This window comes from Athene noctua, chromosome 3, assembly GCF_965140245.1.
Source record: "Athene noctua chromosome 3, bAthNoc1.hap1.1, whole genome shotgun sequence".
Taxonomy (NCBI): Eukaryota; Metazoa; Chordata; class Aves; order Strigiformes; family Strigidae; genus Athene; species Athene noctua.
Genome location: NC_134039.1, coordinates 25,478,673 through 25,496,519, shown reverse-complemented (window position 1 = coordinate 25,496,519; position 17,847 = coordinate 25,478,673).

Sequence of the window (17,847 nt, the reverse complement as noted above, 5' to 3'; positions counted from 1 at the left end):
GAGGAGCTTTTCTTCATAACAGTGGGTGCCAGACATGCTCAGCTTGTCCCTTGCAGTCAGTGCTTTGTAATGAAACTAGAAAGGCCTTTTTTTCAAGAGGCACATGGAAAAAAGTGCTTCTGAGTTGGTGTAATGCTACCAGCAACTCTAATAAGGTTCTTTCTCCACAGATCCAGGACAAACTTTGTGGTGCATATGCATATGTATCTCATTCTTCAGACTTTCTGGTATTTACAGACACTCAGGGCTCTGTTTCTGCAGCTGGCTCAAGGTCTCCCACTGGCACTTGGGTAGTCTCACTGTGTTATTCATGGCTCCAGCTGCACTTCAAGGTCTGATGTACTCACAGGCACTGCAGTTGCCTGAAATACACATTTGGGTGCCCTGGAAGTCACCAGCTGGAATTTGCTGAAGATGTCTGTCTTTCAAAATCAAACCAGTATGACTTTCCTCCAACCAGGCCCCACCGTAAGTGGTAGCTTTTCTCAGAGTTGTTTTTGGAGTCCTGAAGCACCTGAGCGCTGGAGCTGATGTCTTCAGCCCAGTCAAAGTTTGTTGCTGACCTTGGTGTGGCCAGGATTTTCCCCTACCTCATGGCTGGTTTGAAAATGGAGCCCATGATCTTCCCTGGAGACGGGAGACCTGAGTATGTCAGGGTTCATTTTTTCCAGTCTCCTCCTGTGTTTGTCTTAATAACTGTAGGGTTGACTAGATGCTGGGCCATAATCTTCGGCCTCACAAAGAGCTGGTTACTCCCACAAATCAGTATCCCTTTTCTTCCTGCATTGCTGCATTGATGTAAACCATCTATAAATAATCTCCGTAAAAGACCAAAGGTGTCTGCTCTTTATCTGAGGCAAAACAGAGACCTGAGGCTCAGATCAGAGTTGCAAAACAGCAGATTTGGGACTCTTGACATCTGTCCACCTCTTCCCTGAAACAGCCACCTGGCACTTGTCTCTGCACTCCACCTCTCCTTGGACTTGCTTTTCCTCTGATCAGCAATAACAACATGGCTTCATGTCCTTCATTTTCTCAAACTGCTGACCTTTTATGTGAAAGGGTTCTTGAGGACACAGGACTTTCTTCATTGCCAGAATTATTGCATGTGCTACACCAGATGTTGAAGAATATTCCCTCCCATCCAAAGTTACCCTGAGTATTATAGTTTCTTGGCTTAGCATTGTTATGAAATGTCAGTGCTTCACAACTTCTCTGACTCTGTTTTACAATGTCCCTGAGGGAATGCAACCGCTTTTAAAGCACTGTATGGGTCCGGCATGCCCTACAGACTAGCATGATCTTTTCTCCTGGAAGAACCTCAACCATTCCTGCATGATAGGTGAGACATAGCAGGATGGGAGATGAAAGCAAGATGTGCTCAAAGCGGATCTGGAAGGCAGTTGCTAGTGGAATTGTCTGAGGGCTGTTTGGGGACAGCTTTTTGTTGATATTTGCCTGTTGCACTAAGAAAGGGAGGAGTGCATCGTGAAATTTCCTGATGACACAGACATAAGAGTGCTTGTCAATACACAAAAGGCCCCAGCCTATCAAACAGGAAGAACTGCATAACCTTGAGGATGGGAACAATGGGAGTAGGATGAAACTCAGTTGTGCCAAATGTAAGGTTTAGCACATAAGGCTGAAGTGTCAGAGTTTCTCTGGGAAAATAAAAGTCTCAAGTGCCTTGGCTGGTCACAGTATTACTACAAAATGGCAAAATATCATGGCCATGGAAAAAGGTAAATACGACCAGGGCTGTATCAAATATTTCCAACGTGGGCCTGAAAAGTATTAATGAGAACAAGTACTGGTGGACCCTGTGAGGAGACTGCATACAAGTTCATTCACCTCTATTTGAGAAAGACGAATTGAGACTGGAACAAACGTAATTAAGTGTTGGTAGAGTGTTTGATGGGGGGCTGGAGACCCTAGTTAGCAACAGGAAACTGAAAGAGATTGCCTTCTTCAGCCTAACAATGTTAAAGTTTAGAGAGGACATGGCTGGTCTATAAATATGTTAAAACAATGTTGGCACAAGGACAAATGGATACAAATGGCCATGAGCACATTTAGCCTGGAAACCAGATGAAGGTTTCTAACCATTGGAGCAGTGATTCTGGGGAACAGCAGGAAACATAGCTTGCTGTAAGACACTGCACTATCAATTTTTGAATTTCATTATTTGACATGGTTGATTGAGATGATTTGGTGATGCAGGGAGCACCTTCCCTTCCAAATCTCCATTATGGGCACTCTTTAAGCTCCTTTTTCTTCATACAGTTGCCCTAACTGAGCCACAGGAGAAGGCAAGGCTCTCGGCCCCCTGCCTAGCTGTTTTAGGGCTTGATGTAATCTAACTGAACTTGTTAGTGGCAATTTGTTCAATTTCATGCATTTCTCACTGAATAAACCAGAGCTTTACATACATGAATTATTTAATTCTCCCCATTCCCCCTTTGATCTAGGCGAGTATTATGATGCTCAGTTTACAGGTGGGGAAAGCAAATGCAAAAGAACAAACACTTGCTGCTAAGCTCATCCCACCAGGACTGATGCGGCTGCGTGGCTCTAAAAGGCAAGGAAAGGTTACATGATGTGTGCAGGGTTGACAAGAGATCCAGGTGGTGGAGCCAGGGTGGTAACTCTTTTGGCTGCCCTCTCATTGTGAAGAGGGAGAGAAAGGGAGGCTACCAGGGAGGACTGTGTGCAGGGCCAGGTATAGGATGCTGGATGTACAATAGAGAACCAGAAAATTATGTGTCCTGTGCTCTTGAGAAAGACACAGAATTTAGTTTAATCTAAGCATGTAGAACAAAGCTACCACAATGGCTAGGTGACTAAGACCCAAGTAACAGGAATAAATGCAAATAGTTAAAAGTAGCAAATGAATAAGAGCTGACATTGGTCTGTGTAGACATGTGTTCAGTGAAAGGATGTGAGTCTTCTCTTCCAGTTAAAAAAAAAAAAAACAGAACCAATGTATTTTTGATTGGTCTTGTGTCGTTTTTCAGAGTGACTGTTGGAGGGTGATTTGGAGATTTTATTGCTAAATAACTAAGCAATTTTTTTTGCAAATTCACATAGTGATGTTATTTTTATGTTTAGATTGCTGTGATGATGTGAGGACACTGCAGATGCACTCTGCTTTATTCCAAACAGAAGTCTTATATCCCCCCTCTCTTTTTCACCCTTTTTAAAGGACATTTCTGTCTTACAGGGGCAAGCAGTGCAGTCTGTTAAGCCAAGCAGGAACGTGGGAAACAACACACTTGGGGTCTAGTGCTCATTCTGCTGATGCTCTGGGGTCTGACGTTGCACAGGGGTAGTAGCTTCATTTCAGCAGGCAGCGTCCAGAGCAGGAATTAAAAGATCAGGCTGCCGATTTTGACAGATACTGACTTATTCTGAGGCCAAGAGAATGCTGTTTAGCAGTAACTCACTGCCCAGCCTTATGGGACAACAGTGTTGTTTGTAAGGGAAACGTGTCTCTGTGCACCCTCCTCCTGGCAGAGCAAACGCAGCTTATACCCAGAGCAGCTTCTGTGCTCCTCTGGGTCAGTCAGCACTATAGCATAATTGCCTTCTGGAGGGAAAAAAATGGGCAAAAGGCCTAAATTTTGTCATGTTTTTTCTGCAGCAAAATTTTTTCTTGTTACTGATAGCAATAATAAATAGCATTAATTTCTAAATGACTAATGTTTTTTCATTTCATGGTCATTTTGATATGCTAAATGGTGCCAAGAGAGTCACTGGGATATTAACAGAGTTCAAACCCCCATGGAACATGGAAATTGTGGTTATAATAGTGCTGCTAAATATTAGTAATTAGCAAAAATTATTTTAAAGTGTAGCATTTTAATTAGCTGCAAACACCGCTCACTTTGCATCAGTATTACCCACAAAATTGACTATGCCCAAAACAGTTAAGCTCCTCACCTGCACAAATCCCTTGGGCATCCTTGGGTAATAACTGTGAGACCCATGGGGCTGCACACTAAATAAAACTGTATTAACATAACAAGACTGAAATCATAATCTTCTAATAAGTATGGTAGAGTCAAAGATGCAGCTGTTGCAAATGTCTTGTTATCTCTCTCCCTTCTGCCTAAATTCCTCTGTGTTTCTTATTATCCATTCCTTAGGATCCCTGTTAAAAGAGGGCCCTCATCTATCCCATGCTCACTGCATCCATGGGCTTTCCCAGTATTTGGTAATGGTCCTTAATTCCAGAAGATCTCATTCTGTGGTTGTGGACTCATCCTGCAGGAAGGCTCTGCCTTCTCTCCAAGCCCTTCCTCTTTTGTAGAAAGTCCCATAGTGTAAGAAGAGCAAAGCAACATATCTCAGTCCCCAGCCTGACAGAGTGTGTAGGGCACTGGCTATGTAGAAGAGGCGGAGCCTGCCCAGACAATGAAGGAAAGAAAATTAGAGAAAGCTCATGTTAGGACAGTGTGGTCTCTGCCACACAGAGTAATGGAGAACTGAGATACCTCAAAGCAAAGCCATGCACAGCACGGGCTCCACGGACTGGCTGAAGGAACAGGCTGAGTGCACTAACATCTGGAAAACCTGTAGACAGGGACCTGCAGGAAGAGGAGCTGGGGCAGAGTAGGGCATGGGAGAACCCTCCCTCTGTCTCTGTGACTTTAATTGTTCAACAGCCTGATAAGGTGCCCCTAGAAAGATCAAGAGCTGCTTGTACTGATGTTTTAAAAGGAGAAACCGAGGCACAGAGCAATTAACTTTTGCCAACTCAGGCTCTCTTGAGGACCCTCAGTGTAGCAGATCCACCAGAATACTCAGGTGCTTACCTCCAAGTAATGCCAATGGGATGTGCATTCCTAAATATGCCCGGTGAGCTGGGTTGAGGCCTGTTCAAGGTCATATGGGCAATCTTCAGCAGAGCTAGGAGTTGTACTCCTGCCATCTGAGGCCAGGCAAGTGCCTTTACAATAATATCATTCATGGCCTTATGCATGTGTCCTTTGCTTGTAGAGAAATTAATAGCTGTATATTAAAAATACTATGCCAAAGGAAATTTAAACTTCAGTTGCCTGCTCATGTAGCACTGTTACTGTGAAAACCCTTGGACATATTTCTTTTATAAATATCAGTTGACAAGGGGCAACAATCAGATAACAGAAAGAGATGGTTATGATGGGGTCAGTCCATGTGGCTGAAAGAACAATGACCACCCTGTGCCATCCTGCAATTCAGGGCATCATGAGGCTGGGCCCTGTCTGCACCAGCCTGCAGGTTTACAGGCATCCAGACAAAAGTTGGGCTAATGGCAAAAGCTGGATCTCTGACCTAAACATCTCTTTCATGTCACTGTGGCACAAGATGTAAGGAAGAGTATTGCTTTTAGGATACACAGCAACAGTAACATTTGTGAAATCTCAACTGATTTCAAACACTTCCAGTTCAAGCTATATCAAAAAGAGCAATAAAAGGTTGGGGGCTATCAATACCCTGTAACTACATGAAACTTCAGATGAGAAGGCTGCTTGTGTGGGATGAAGAAAGTAGCAATAGATATCTCTTTTAAACCAGCTTTGGAGAGTGAATTGGATTTGCACAGGTCAGTTCAATCCTGGCAGTTCTAAACCTCTCAATATTTCACTGTGTGGCTGTAATAATTTTTAACACAACTTTCTGGATGTAGTTTTTCAAGTCACTGAAAGACAGAAATCCTCTGGTCTCACACCATACTGACAGCCCCATGGCTCATTAGTGGGGCTGTAAAACCGAGAGGCATCTGTCAGAGGTCAGACACCTCAGACAACACGGGGACTAGCGGCAGCAGAAAGGTGCCTCAGCCAAGCGGGAGGTCATGGTGACATGGAGGCTTTCCCAGATGGGAGGCAATGGAGACACCCATGGCAAATCACTGACACAACATCTGGCCCTCTTGCCAAATTTCAAATCCCTGCTCCAAAGCAGGGGCATGCTCAAGCCATTCAGTGGAAAGGTCACCAGAAGCACTTTGTGTGGTATGAAACAGCTTCTTCTGCCCCTGCCTCTTGCACTTGGTGCCAGGCATTGGCCAAGCCTGTTTGATTGGATCTTTCTGTTAAAGAAGTCAGAGGCAGCCATACAGCATGGAAAAAAATGCTTCAAAATGTTTGGCAAAGCTTTAGTTGACTGAAAATGGAATTGGTATAACGGGATGTCTTGAATAACTTGAAAAGCAAGCATTCCTACCAGCACAGCCTATAGTGCAGTGGATTGTACAAGGTGTATAAATGCTATTTTTTAGTGTTTTTCCAGCTGTGGTATGTTCACCCAGCCTTAAAATTATGTCAGTGGTATCTCTTACTGTTATCCATCTCCTGCCAGCACAGTCCATTTTACAGGGGCACAGTCATGAGGAGTCATGCCCTTGGACATCCACTGCTCCGGGAGTATCAAACCTTGAGCTTAAACCACAAGGCAGAAGGAAAAACAACATTCTGTCTCATGCATCCATAAGCAGCCTAAATGGGTGACAAGAGGGCCTCCTCTGCAGTGACAATGGTGTTTTCTGGCAGCTGCCTGCTAGCTTTGCATAGTATCTTTGGCCCCAGAGATCTCCTCTGGGCAGCTACAGCCCAAAGCTGAACTGGGACACTTGAATGACCTACGTTCACTCTCACAGGCACCTTCAAAGGGATGCTGTCAGCTGAACCCTCACTCCCATTGCTCATGACACGCCACAACTAGCACATGTCTGTGCTAGATCATTTTGTTTGTTTGTTTCTTGGATAGCTGTAATTGCTCTTAAAATCCCACTACTACTCTGGCTCCTCTTTTTACACCTGTTCATCAGCCAACAAGATAGAGACCAGACTGCCCACTGCCCACAGTGCAGCTTGCAAACAGGGATTCTCAGGCTACATTGTTCTACTGCAAAATGAGGTCTCTGGTGCAAGCAAGGCCTTATGCAGCTGTGTTAGCAGTCCTGGCACAGGCAGGTCAATGGCCTCGGTGGCACAGGGAAGGTTTAGAGGCCTCACCAGGGCAAAATAGAAATTGCAGGAAGGAACTGCCAGACCCTGGCTGAGGTCCCAGATCTTGGCCTGTATAAGGGTAACAAGCACATCTTATTAGTAACTCAACTGAGACAGATCCTGATTTCAGCACACTTTATTTATAGAGTGACTTTCTGTGCATGGACATCAAGATAGTTATTACCACATCTGTAGTCCTGGTGAGCCACCAGTGAGGGTGGGAGAGGGATGCTCAGAAGGGCAGGCAGTTTTTTGCCTCAAGGCCAACTCCTGCTCAAGGTGATGGGAAAGCTCTTGAGCAAAAGTGGACCAGAGAGTGGAAAGCCGTATTAATAAAGCTAGTACTGACTGATTCAGAGAGCAGAGAGCAAAGCCCTCTGCCTGCCAGAGAGCAACCAGGGAGGTTGGCGCAAGTCCAGGTTATTGTTGAGTACAAGGGAATGGGAATGTTTGATTTGATTTAAGAAATGAGCAGTGACTAGCTGGAGGAATGGGGATGTGTTCAGCAGTACATTGCAAGATTGGGATTCACTGCCACAGATTACCAAGTTGAAGAGTTCAGGAGGTCTGAAAAAAATGCATGGACATTTATAAAGGTTTTGTATATCTCCAGGGTTACCTCATTTGAGATAATCATGAAGAAGGGATATAAACCAGAGCTCTTCAGGAGATATACTAAGTGATAAATGCCGGGGTTAGGAAAATATTTTCCTATAGGTAGGTTATGATTGTCCATTCTGATGTTTTGCATTCTGGCTTTACAGCACTTGGCAACTGGGTACCTTCAGAGACAAGGCAGGGGAGTAGATGAGCTGGAAGCCCAGTCCAAGGCAGCAATCCCTCTGCTCCCGCATCCTGCTGCATGAGAAAGCATGTGAGGAATTACAATTCTCTTTGGACATGTGACCCAAATTGCAGTGGGAATTTGCATTCCTGGTGCCTGCTTCCATTTCACATCTTCCCCCCACGCACAGTTAACACCTGCAAGTGGGTTTATTGCCCTTTCTGAGAGCACAAGCTCTACAATCTTTTCAGAGAAATCAAGAAGAATACTTACAAAGGAAACCAAAAAGTAAAAAGGAGTCAAAAATATGTCAATGCAGTGTAAAAGCTTATCCATCCAAAACTTGCTAAAAGAAAAATCAATTGTCACTTTAAAACCTGACATTAAGTTTCTCAAATCGCAGCCCTTAATCAGGAGTAATACTTGAAGAAGAACAAAGAGAATTTATGATAAAAAATCAGGACCGTTGATCACTAGGCTCAGCGGGACTAACTGCATGACAATATGGATAAGAATGATAATTGCATTAGCTTAGCCTGAAATGACTGGCCAGAGCTGGTTTTTTTGGTCAGCTGCATTTTTGTAATGTCTTCGTTTACTTTTTAAGCAAACTTGGAAGGACAATTACAAATAGATTAGGTCACATCCATCCATTCTCTTAAGGGGACAGAACATTTCAGAAATTCATCCTAACATTGGCTTAGAGTTCTTTGAAATGCACAGGCCCATATGGGTTAAGCCAAGGGTCCCTTACAGGTTCCTTTAAAATAATATTAACAGGAGAAGGTGGCTTCTACTGATGAAAGTTAGAGGATCCAAATCCATGATGCTCTCACTTTATTCCATGCATTATACTTCAACTCCAGGCCCCAGGCAGACCCTCCCCATGGTCATGCTCTCACTTAATCCAATTTTTACATCTTATTTACCTTTTAAAAACTTGGGATAACTTCCAACAGGCACTTGTCCTCTGCCCTTTAAAAACAACCTAGAAAGATACCTTTACCTAACCTACATTTTCTGCAATAGGAAACGCCGTGTTTATCTCCCAGCTCTACAGCAAAATTCTGGTCCAAATTCAAGCCCAGTGATCCCATTCCTGGGTCCAGCTACCAGCCCCATGCAGCCAGAACTTCCTGTAGCACCCAGTGAGAACAGCTGGGGGTTCCCAAATCAGAGTGCTCCCAAACCGCAGGACTGCAGCCAGGGGAGGTGATAACCAGTTCAGATGGGGGAGAGAAGTCAAACATTCCCCCACAGCTCATATCTGGGCCACTGGTCGCACTGGTGTAAATTGCTTTGATGGAGATGGAATTTGCCCTTAGCAAAATCAGGAGCTCAAAGTGGGAAGCATGAACAGTGTGGGGGAAATGTGAACAGCAACAAAAATGGATGACCATGGAAAATCTGTTGCCATCCCACGTGCAGCATCAGATACGTAGTATTACATCTCTCAGTGCTGTGCAGGGGGTCAGAAATTCTGTAAGATGGATGCTTTCAGGGCAGGAGACAGCCAGCCCTGCAGCACATGAGACAAGGGCTCAATCAGCCCAAGGGACAAAACCATCCGGGATGCCTCTCTGCAATGGGGAACAAGTTACTTCTATGTGTTCTGCACAAAATAACCAGGACAAAAATATCTATGCCTCTAATTCCTCCTTCAGCAGAGAACTGGGCAGCTTCAGAGCCCTGATCTCAAACTGCTGCCTGGCAGGCAGCACAATTCTCCTGCGGCCAGCTAAAGCAGTAGCATTGAATGGCTGCTGCTGGCTTGATGTGGATGTGCTCAGGATACCTGCTTTGAGTGCCCTGGCTCCTGCGCAAGAGGCTGGTGGGTCTGCAAGGCTGATGAATGATTGAAAGGAGGTTTCTGCTGTCACACAGGCTGCCTTTGCTGCTGCCACCACCACAACCCAGACAGCACACACAGCTGGCCTCTCTTAGTGGCTGCTTTTATTCATCTTCCTCAAAGGCTTAAATAAACAAGAAACAGGTTAAAACCAAAATCTTGGCCCTGGCCCCTTCCTGAGCTGGCTGTTCCATGATGGCTTCCTGTCCTGCGCATGAGCTTCCCCCTCCAGAGGAAATAGGCGCCAACCTGCAGCTGCCTTGAGTGTGAAATACGGCCATGTACCTGGCTTTGATGTCTATGCCATGCCATCAAATCAGCTCTCTCCTCACTGTCCTTGGTGCTTGTCAAGTGGGAACTCGACTGCACTGTAAGGAGCTGGAAGAGGTTTGCCTTCCCAGGGCCCCAGCACAATGACACGGGGATGCTATGTGTCAGCTCAGCACCCACTCTGCATGAGGGGCTATTTCCCAGGGTGCAAACCCCACACACCTCTCCAAAGCCTTCACCCAGGGACGGGGGGAATTTTATTCCACTTACAATCTGTCATGAACATAAAAACAATCTTGGAGAAGCCCATCGGCTTGAGAGCTTTTGCTCTGAGGAGCTGTGGTGCAAGTTGCACTTGAGTGAAGCTCCTCTGGTCGTTTTGATGAAGGGACATCAGGAGCTTGTCTCGTTCACCTCCTGCCCAAGGTGACCATATTGACAGCTGGACAAGGTTCCCAGGGGTCTCGAAACACTTCACGTCCACAACTTGCCTCACAGCATCTTTACAATGGGTGTTTTCTATTCTTGCCATTCAAAATTTTCAGAAACAGATAAAAAGATGCCAAGGTACACAACAAGACACTGTGCTACGCAGTGTACATTTCTTCTTGTCCCCAGCTCTGGACTTTCTTGATGAGGCCCAGATGTTTTTCTTAGCAGAGCATTTGAGGTTTGGTTTCTGTGCGTATTGAAGAGTTTTATGTCCATCATACTATGGCTAAAATGTGCCGCTATCTAGCATTGGCAATATGTTCCTGACTAGTGCTTTAAAGTGTCATAGATAAGTTATGTGACGTTTTCCATTTAAATTAATATAGATCAAGTTAAACTCAAGGGAAGCTGATAGCTGCACTGTCATTTTATTTCATTCTATTTCCTCTGTATTACCAATTTTACCCTAATAATCAAAACTTTGATTAGAGATCCCCAAGGCACTATTTTGCTTGCAGGATCAGGCTGGAAACTGCCACCAGCTCTCACATTGCCAGGGTTTCAGCTGCCAGACTGTGGCATAAGCAGGGTGATAAATGTCTACACAGCATCTAGGAGCCTTTTTCCTCCCTCTGCTGAGAAAGTCTCCACTTCCCAGCTGGTCTGAACTCTACAGGCATGGAGTTAGGGATCTGAAATTTGCCTGATTCTGGCATCTGTTGCTGGTAGGATCTCAAACTGCCAGCATGGGCTTTGCCATATTGAGATGCATCCAAGTGCTTTGAAGAGACTCTTCCAGTGGACAACCCCAGAGAAGAGGCTTAAAAAAACAGCCATTGTGGGTAGTGTTCCCAGGAGCAGATGGCCTGGTGCCACTTTGATCTGTTTCGGCCCCACAGAAAATGGAGACTTGAAGGAGATGTACTGTCCCACTGCAGACACTTGTCATTATACTGGTGCTGGCACCCAGTTCCTGTCCCCCTCCTGCAGACAGGGTTATGAGACAGCCAAATGCCCAAGGGCTTCCTGGTGAACAGATGCCTTGGGCAACTCCTCTAAATGGTTTTGGCTACACCAAGAAAAGGTGTTTAAAACAAACAAACAAACAAACAAACATGAGTTATAGCATTAATCTGCAAAATAGGAAAGTAATAAAAAAAATCCAAACTTTGTCTCCTTCACCATTAGGTTTGTGGGGATGAGGCATGGGGTTGTGGTAGAGGTCCTGTTTGCCTGACTGCTTGCCCAGCTGAGCTCCCATTATCTCAGCTCACAAGGCAGGTGTTTGTACCTCACAGTGCCTCTGCTCTGCAGGGAGCACTGTTTTGGTCAAGGTCTTATTGCCTTGCTCATGACTTCACACACTGCGGGTTTTTAAGAGGGGCTTGTGTCATAAAGCAAAGCCCATGGGTGAGACCTCCTCGCAAAGGCCTGGACCACTGTGCAAAGCTCCATGGGCTGAACTTTGGCCATGTCTGTTTTAGAAAAGTCGCAGAGTAAAGTTCAAGGGAAGTAGTGAAACGGCTGCATGCCTTCCTCTCCTCACAGCAGAGACTCATGGGGAACTGCTGCACACCCTGCTCTGCATGCAAGGAGGTGTGATGCGCATTGCCCACTGCTTTCCCTGGCTGGGACGTCATGCCTCACCTGATCACTTCCAGGAGTCCCACACCCCCCTGAGCTATTGCTTCCTCTTCATATCTTGTTCAGGACAGTAAAGGAAGTAAAGGACCATAAAACAAAACGCTGACCATTCCATACCATGGACTTTTTCAAACCCTGACATAAATTCATGAGCTTTAATGGATACATGCCGAAGCATGACCTTGGGTTCACAGAATCATAGAAACATGGAATACTAGGTTGGATGGGACCTCAAGGATGATCTGGTCCAAACTTTCTTGGCAAGAGCACAAGATGGTCCAGCATTCTGTCCAGCTGAACCTTAAAAGTGTCTGTCCAATGTTGGGGAATCCACCAGGATTGGTAACTTAATACTCTGCTCTTTGCCAAGGCCACCAGCAGGCATGGTAATTTTGTGCTTGGGGCCTAGGATGTAAGGTATTTTTATGAAAAGATGATTTGGACCTTCATGGTTGTGGGGTGTGTTCATGTTGTGGGAGGGAAATGATGCAACCTCAGCAAAGTCTGCCTGAGAGCAGGGGTCCCCAGTGACCACACTGAGATGCACAGGCTGCCCACTGCCTTTTAGCAGGGCATCAATGCTGAGCCAAGCTGCTGGAGACAGCAGGTGCCAGTGTGCCTCAAAAGTGGGCTGTGTGGGTGGCACAAGTGTGTCGCTATCCCACTGATGCACCCTGGGCTGCCTTTCTGGTTCCCCCCTGTTCCTCCCTACCAGGGAGGGCTCCTCCCCATCAGCGCAAGGGTCCCTGATGCTCTTGAGGGAAAAGCACTGCCCCTGGGGAAGACCCAAAGTTGCTGCCATCCTGGCTGTCCCTGCCATCGACATGGAAGATCAGGACCCAGTGTGGCCTGGGTGGGCAGGGGCTCATTGTCAGGATGTGCCTCAGGCACAGTGCCTTTGCCCAGCCCTGCTTTCTGACCGGGCAAAGAAAACATTTGCACAGACACAGCCCAGCCCCCTTGCCATGTTAAAAACGTGGCTGCCAACAGCTTAAAGAGGGGCATGCAATACCTCCCCAGCAGGACACAGAGGACAAGACTGGCAGATGAGTTAAACAAGGCTGGTTTTTAGAGCCTTGCTGAAATCCATCCTCGTAAAAGGGAGCTGTCTGGAAACCTGCTCATCCAAGGGGAGGAGAGTCTCCCTGGGAAGAAGGGAGTCTTACCAGGCCTGCCACTGCCACTGCTCCCATGCAGCCAGGAGCCACACAGAGCTAGTGCTCAAGCCTGGGCTGCAGCAGGAGAAATGAAACAAAGGAGAAATGAATAACACTGGAGGCAAGTGACCCCTGCCAAGCAGGATTTGCAAGAGAGTTTCAGAGCCCTGAGCACCATTGGATAGCTCCCCATGGCACTGCACACCCCAGGGAGCACTGTCAGCACAAGCGACCATCCCTGCCATCTGGTCTGGGAGCAAAGGGCACCCTGGAGGGAGCAGGGAATTCAGGCACAATGGTTGAGGGGGTATTTCCCAATTGGTACAAGGTCCAGAGGTATCTTGGATACTTCCTGACAAGCTAGGGTGGGCCTAAGGGCTGTCTTATCCTTCCTTCTGGGATAACAGGTTTTTCGTGATCACCAAACATTCTTGTTGTTTTTCTTGAGTGTCTGTGCTGAGCTCTGTACTGTCCTACTTATGGTCTGGGGCTTGACTGCAGTTGGTACCCATCCTAGTTCAGCAGGGAATAGTTCAGCTTGCCTGTCCAGTGCTATCTGTCTATCTGTTTCTTTATACAACGCAGAGGGCTTCTCCTTGCTTCCATACTCCAGGTAGATCTGGGGGGGCAACAGAAGCAGGCAGACACCAACACATCCCCTGATTTCTCCCCATCCTTCTAGCTAAAAAGCTCAACACTTCCAGACCCGTACACCCTTGTCATGTAGCAAGAGGACAGACAGAGTGGCCTGAGGACAATTTTAAGCAGAAGGTCTACAATGGAAGAGACAAAGAAAACACTATACTGCCTTCTGCCCCTAAAAGTCAACCAAAAATGTGGGTTCTTGAAGATTATCCCAGCCCTGAGGAGAAACCAATTATGAATTTAGAGGATCTCTCACTAGAATCTTCACTCATCAAAACCCCAAGGCTTCTTCTCTGGACCTAGGAGGACTCATACGACAGGAGCCTGGGTTATGCTCAGACCCAGACTGCTCCAAGTAGCACCTGTACCCAAAAACACTCACCAGGCTTTTTCTCTGCCTTCTCTCTCAGCTTCTCTGTACTTACCCATCCACAGCCAAGTGTCTGGGATGGGGCAGTTACTGTTTCATAGAGGAGGGCAACTGTCTGTCCTGCACCCTTGGATTTAGGAGGACTCGGCCCCCTTCCCACACCTGCACTCAGCCATTTCCTTTACCCTGAAGGAAGTTTAAAATGACAAGGCAAAATGACAAGAAACCCACCACACAGAGAACAAAGGAAAATCGTTTAAGAAGTGATGAACGACACATTCTTACTTACCTGTAATTACACAGTATGCTTCATTAAGGTATTTTCCTATAGCTAATACAAAACATTTGTACTTCACTTTCCTGTAATTTTCTGCTCCTTGATTCCCTTCCAGTCAGCCACTCACAGAACGCTCTCAAGGTGTGTTCAGTGTGCCTGAAGTCTGCCTCCAAAACTCTGCCCATTCAGCACTAGCCGTAAGGAAGGGGGTTTGTGCTTTGACTTCTTCAGCCTCGGCTTTTCACAACTGCATTTGCAGTAAGGGAAGAGCAGAGGAAGAGTGAAGCCCTAAAGTTTTGCTTCCCCAGTATGTTTTTCCCTAGTAGATTTTCTAATGGGCCTCGTGACAGCATGGTATTTTACTTCAGGACTCCACTGTACTCTGTGTACCACCAAAAATATCCAGGTCAGTACTGTATGGCCTTATACAGCAAATCCTAAAATGTTGCTCTAGGTTTAATCTTTGTAAGATTCTCGCTCTTGCTTTTTCTAAGACTGTAAAATATCCCAGATTTCCACTTAAAAAAAAAAAAACAAAACCAAACCATGTGCTTCTATGCATGATCCAAAACTCTTTGTTCTTTTGAAACTCCACAAAAAGGCATTCAGAAGTCCTTAGGTTTTCAGCAAAATGGTGAGGAAGTGCTTTTCTACTCCTGAGACCTTCAAAAGAACTGGAATATGCTGGGTATTACCACTTGATGCAGTTCTGAAGAGCAAACCAGTTGACTGGAAGAGTCTGCAAAAAACCATACCCACAACCCTTCAGGCTGTGGTCACATGGAGATGTTTTAGGGATCCCAACCACCTCACTGATCTGCTGAAATGTTATGATTCAGTGTTTCTCCCTTGATCTTTGTGCAATCCTCCCATACCTCCTAAGGACTTGGAGGGAGAGGACGTCTTTCACTTGGACATCTGGCACTACTGTCCTAACAGACAAGCTTCAGGGCATTTTGTGAAATAGTCTGCAGCTCCCAGAAACCCAAGAACATCAGGCAATGCAGTCCATTAATTAACTGACTCTGTCAGATATTATTTCATGGTGTTTCTCTGTGTTTCTGTGGGACCGTTACTTGCAATAGGGGCATTCATCTCCTGCACACATTTTTTACATCCTTTCTGAATTTTACCCAATACGGTATTTCCCTTAGCTTAGCTAAGGCTTTCTGGAAATGTATAGAAACCCAGTACAGTTCAAAACATTTGCCAGTTTTATAATACATATCTCAGAAATTCCTGTTCCAGACATCACCTAACAAGGTGCTCTACAGGTTGTTTACATACACTGTAACTTTTATGCAGTATTTCACCTTCTACTCCAAACTTTCTCACTGTGACCAGAATGCTTTTATCTTGGTAGTCCAAAGATACATTCATTGTGCTCCAAAGCTATACCTCATTCCAGGACAGCTGAACTTCCCAGCTCATTTCCTAGTTGTATGCTACTGGGATCCTTTCTGTGATGCACCTTCTGGTATGGACTGGTTCAGGACCCCACACTCCCCCCCTGGCATTGCCTTTCCTCAGTTCTCCTGAGTGAACTAGAAGTATTTGCACATGTACAAGTTGTAAGAGAGGAAACAAGCATCTCCTTCCCTGCATTCATCCCCTTGGAGAATTAGTTCTTCCATTCACATTGAAGGCATTGTCTGCACCAAGGCCCAAAGCTCCTGCCTGGACTAGGCATCACCACTACTCCATTTATGCCCAGACAGGTAGCTAACTGCAGTTGCAAAATTGCCATTTTCCTTATTACTCAGGCAAATTGCATTTGGGATTCCTAGGCCCACAGAGTGAGCTCTTGCAGGGATTCATGGCCTACCCTTACTACAGTGTTCCTCCTGTGCAAATACCAACAAAACTTAGTAAATTTAACCACTGACAAGAACTGCACTAGCTGAAACCATTAAATCTCATTCTGTTGGCTACTGAAATGCTCTCCCTCTGCCACCTTGTCTGTGCAAGGTTTTGCAACGTTAGGAAATCTCCAAACCGACCTTCTGTAATAGGAGCAGAGTCCTACCAACCTGCACCTCCATAAGTGATGGGGAGTGGGCCAGCTCCATGCAGTCTCAGTTTTGTTTTTTTTCAGTGGAAATTCCCCATTACCGTTTGTGTGGCAGACATAAATTGCCTGCTTTTGGAACAACTCCCTTTCCTTTGGAACCAGTTACAAACTGTCAGCCCTGAACTTACCACAAGCCATGTGTAACTGCACCTACCACTTCTCATTCAAAGGTCTCAGCATGCACCCATAAACAGCCTAAGCAGAAGAGACCTCCTGAAAGGCTGAGGCCATCCAAGGCCTCCTGTTGGTGTGGCATGCCATACTTTCCCCACCAACCTCTCCAGTGTAGCTGGTGCATTATGTAAGGCCCCAACCATCACTAAATTGCCAGATTGGGCTTCGCTGAGAAAGCAACTTTCACCATCTTTCAGCTCCACTTCTGCCTGTCAATATACAGCTTTCAGATCTATTGTGAATGACCAAACTGAACCCAGTGGTATCATCCAAGGTACCTTCATTCACAGACATAGCTTCTTTCCAGTGACTTCAAAGGGGGGACTGAGGGGGAAGGTTGTTTTACTTGTTGCTGGTTGCTGCTCCTGGAAAACATCCCGCAGACAGATGAGATCATTTCTGTTTCATGGAATCACAGAATCATCTAGGTTGGAAAAGATCTTGAAGATCATCTAGTCCAACCATTAACCTAACACTGACCATTCTCAACTACACCATATCCCTCGGCACTATTTCAACCTGAGTCTTAAACACCTCCAGGGATGGGGACTCCACCACCTCCCTGGACAGCCCACTCCAATGCCCAACAACCTGTTCTGTAAAGAAATACTTCCTAATATTCAGTCTAAACCTTCCTGGGTGCAACTTAACATCACATCCACATGATACGAATGACCTGTTGGGTAAGAGTCTCTGAAGGCCCCAGGTCTCTAGGCAGGTTTCAGACCCTCCCATCAGTCAGGGCTGGAAGCAATCTCAGAGTGGAGCCACCTTTATTTTTTACTGCCCTGGGAGGTGGAACAGCTTTTCATTGCAGACCAGCTACCTGGAAATAATTTGCTTCACATGAAACACATCTTTAAAGGGAATTCCTAAACTGACAGGGCAAGGCACAGTTCCTGGTGTTTATTGCAGTTACAGCCACAGGGCGCTAAGGACAACATCCTGCCTGACATTTTGCTCCAGTACCCCTGTTTCACCAATCTGGCTTTCAAAGGTTGTGAAGTGTCTATGCTCTCCCCTCACCACTATCCATCTCAAGCATCAGCTCGGCCACCATTAGCCCAAGTGCCAGTCTAGCTTGGCTGGTCTGGTAGATTTTAGGCCATCTCTGTTAATATCACCCATTTCACATGGCCTAGGAGTGCCTCTGTGACCACTGTCACCCTTGTACGGTTCTTG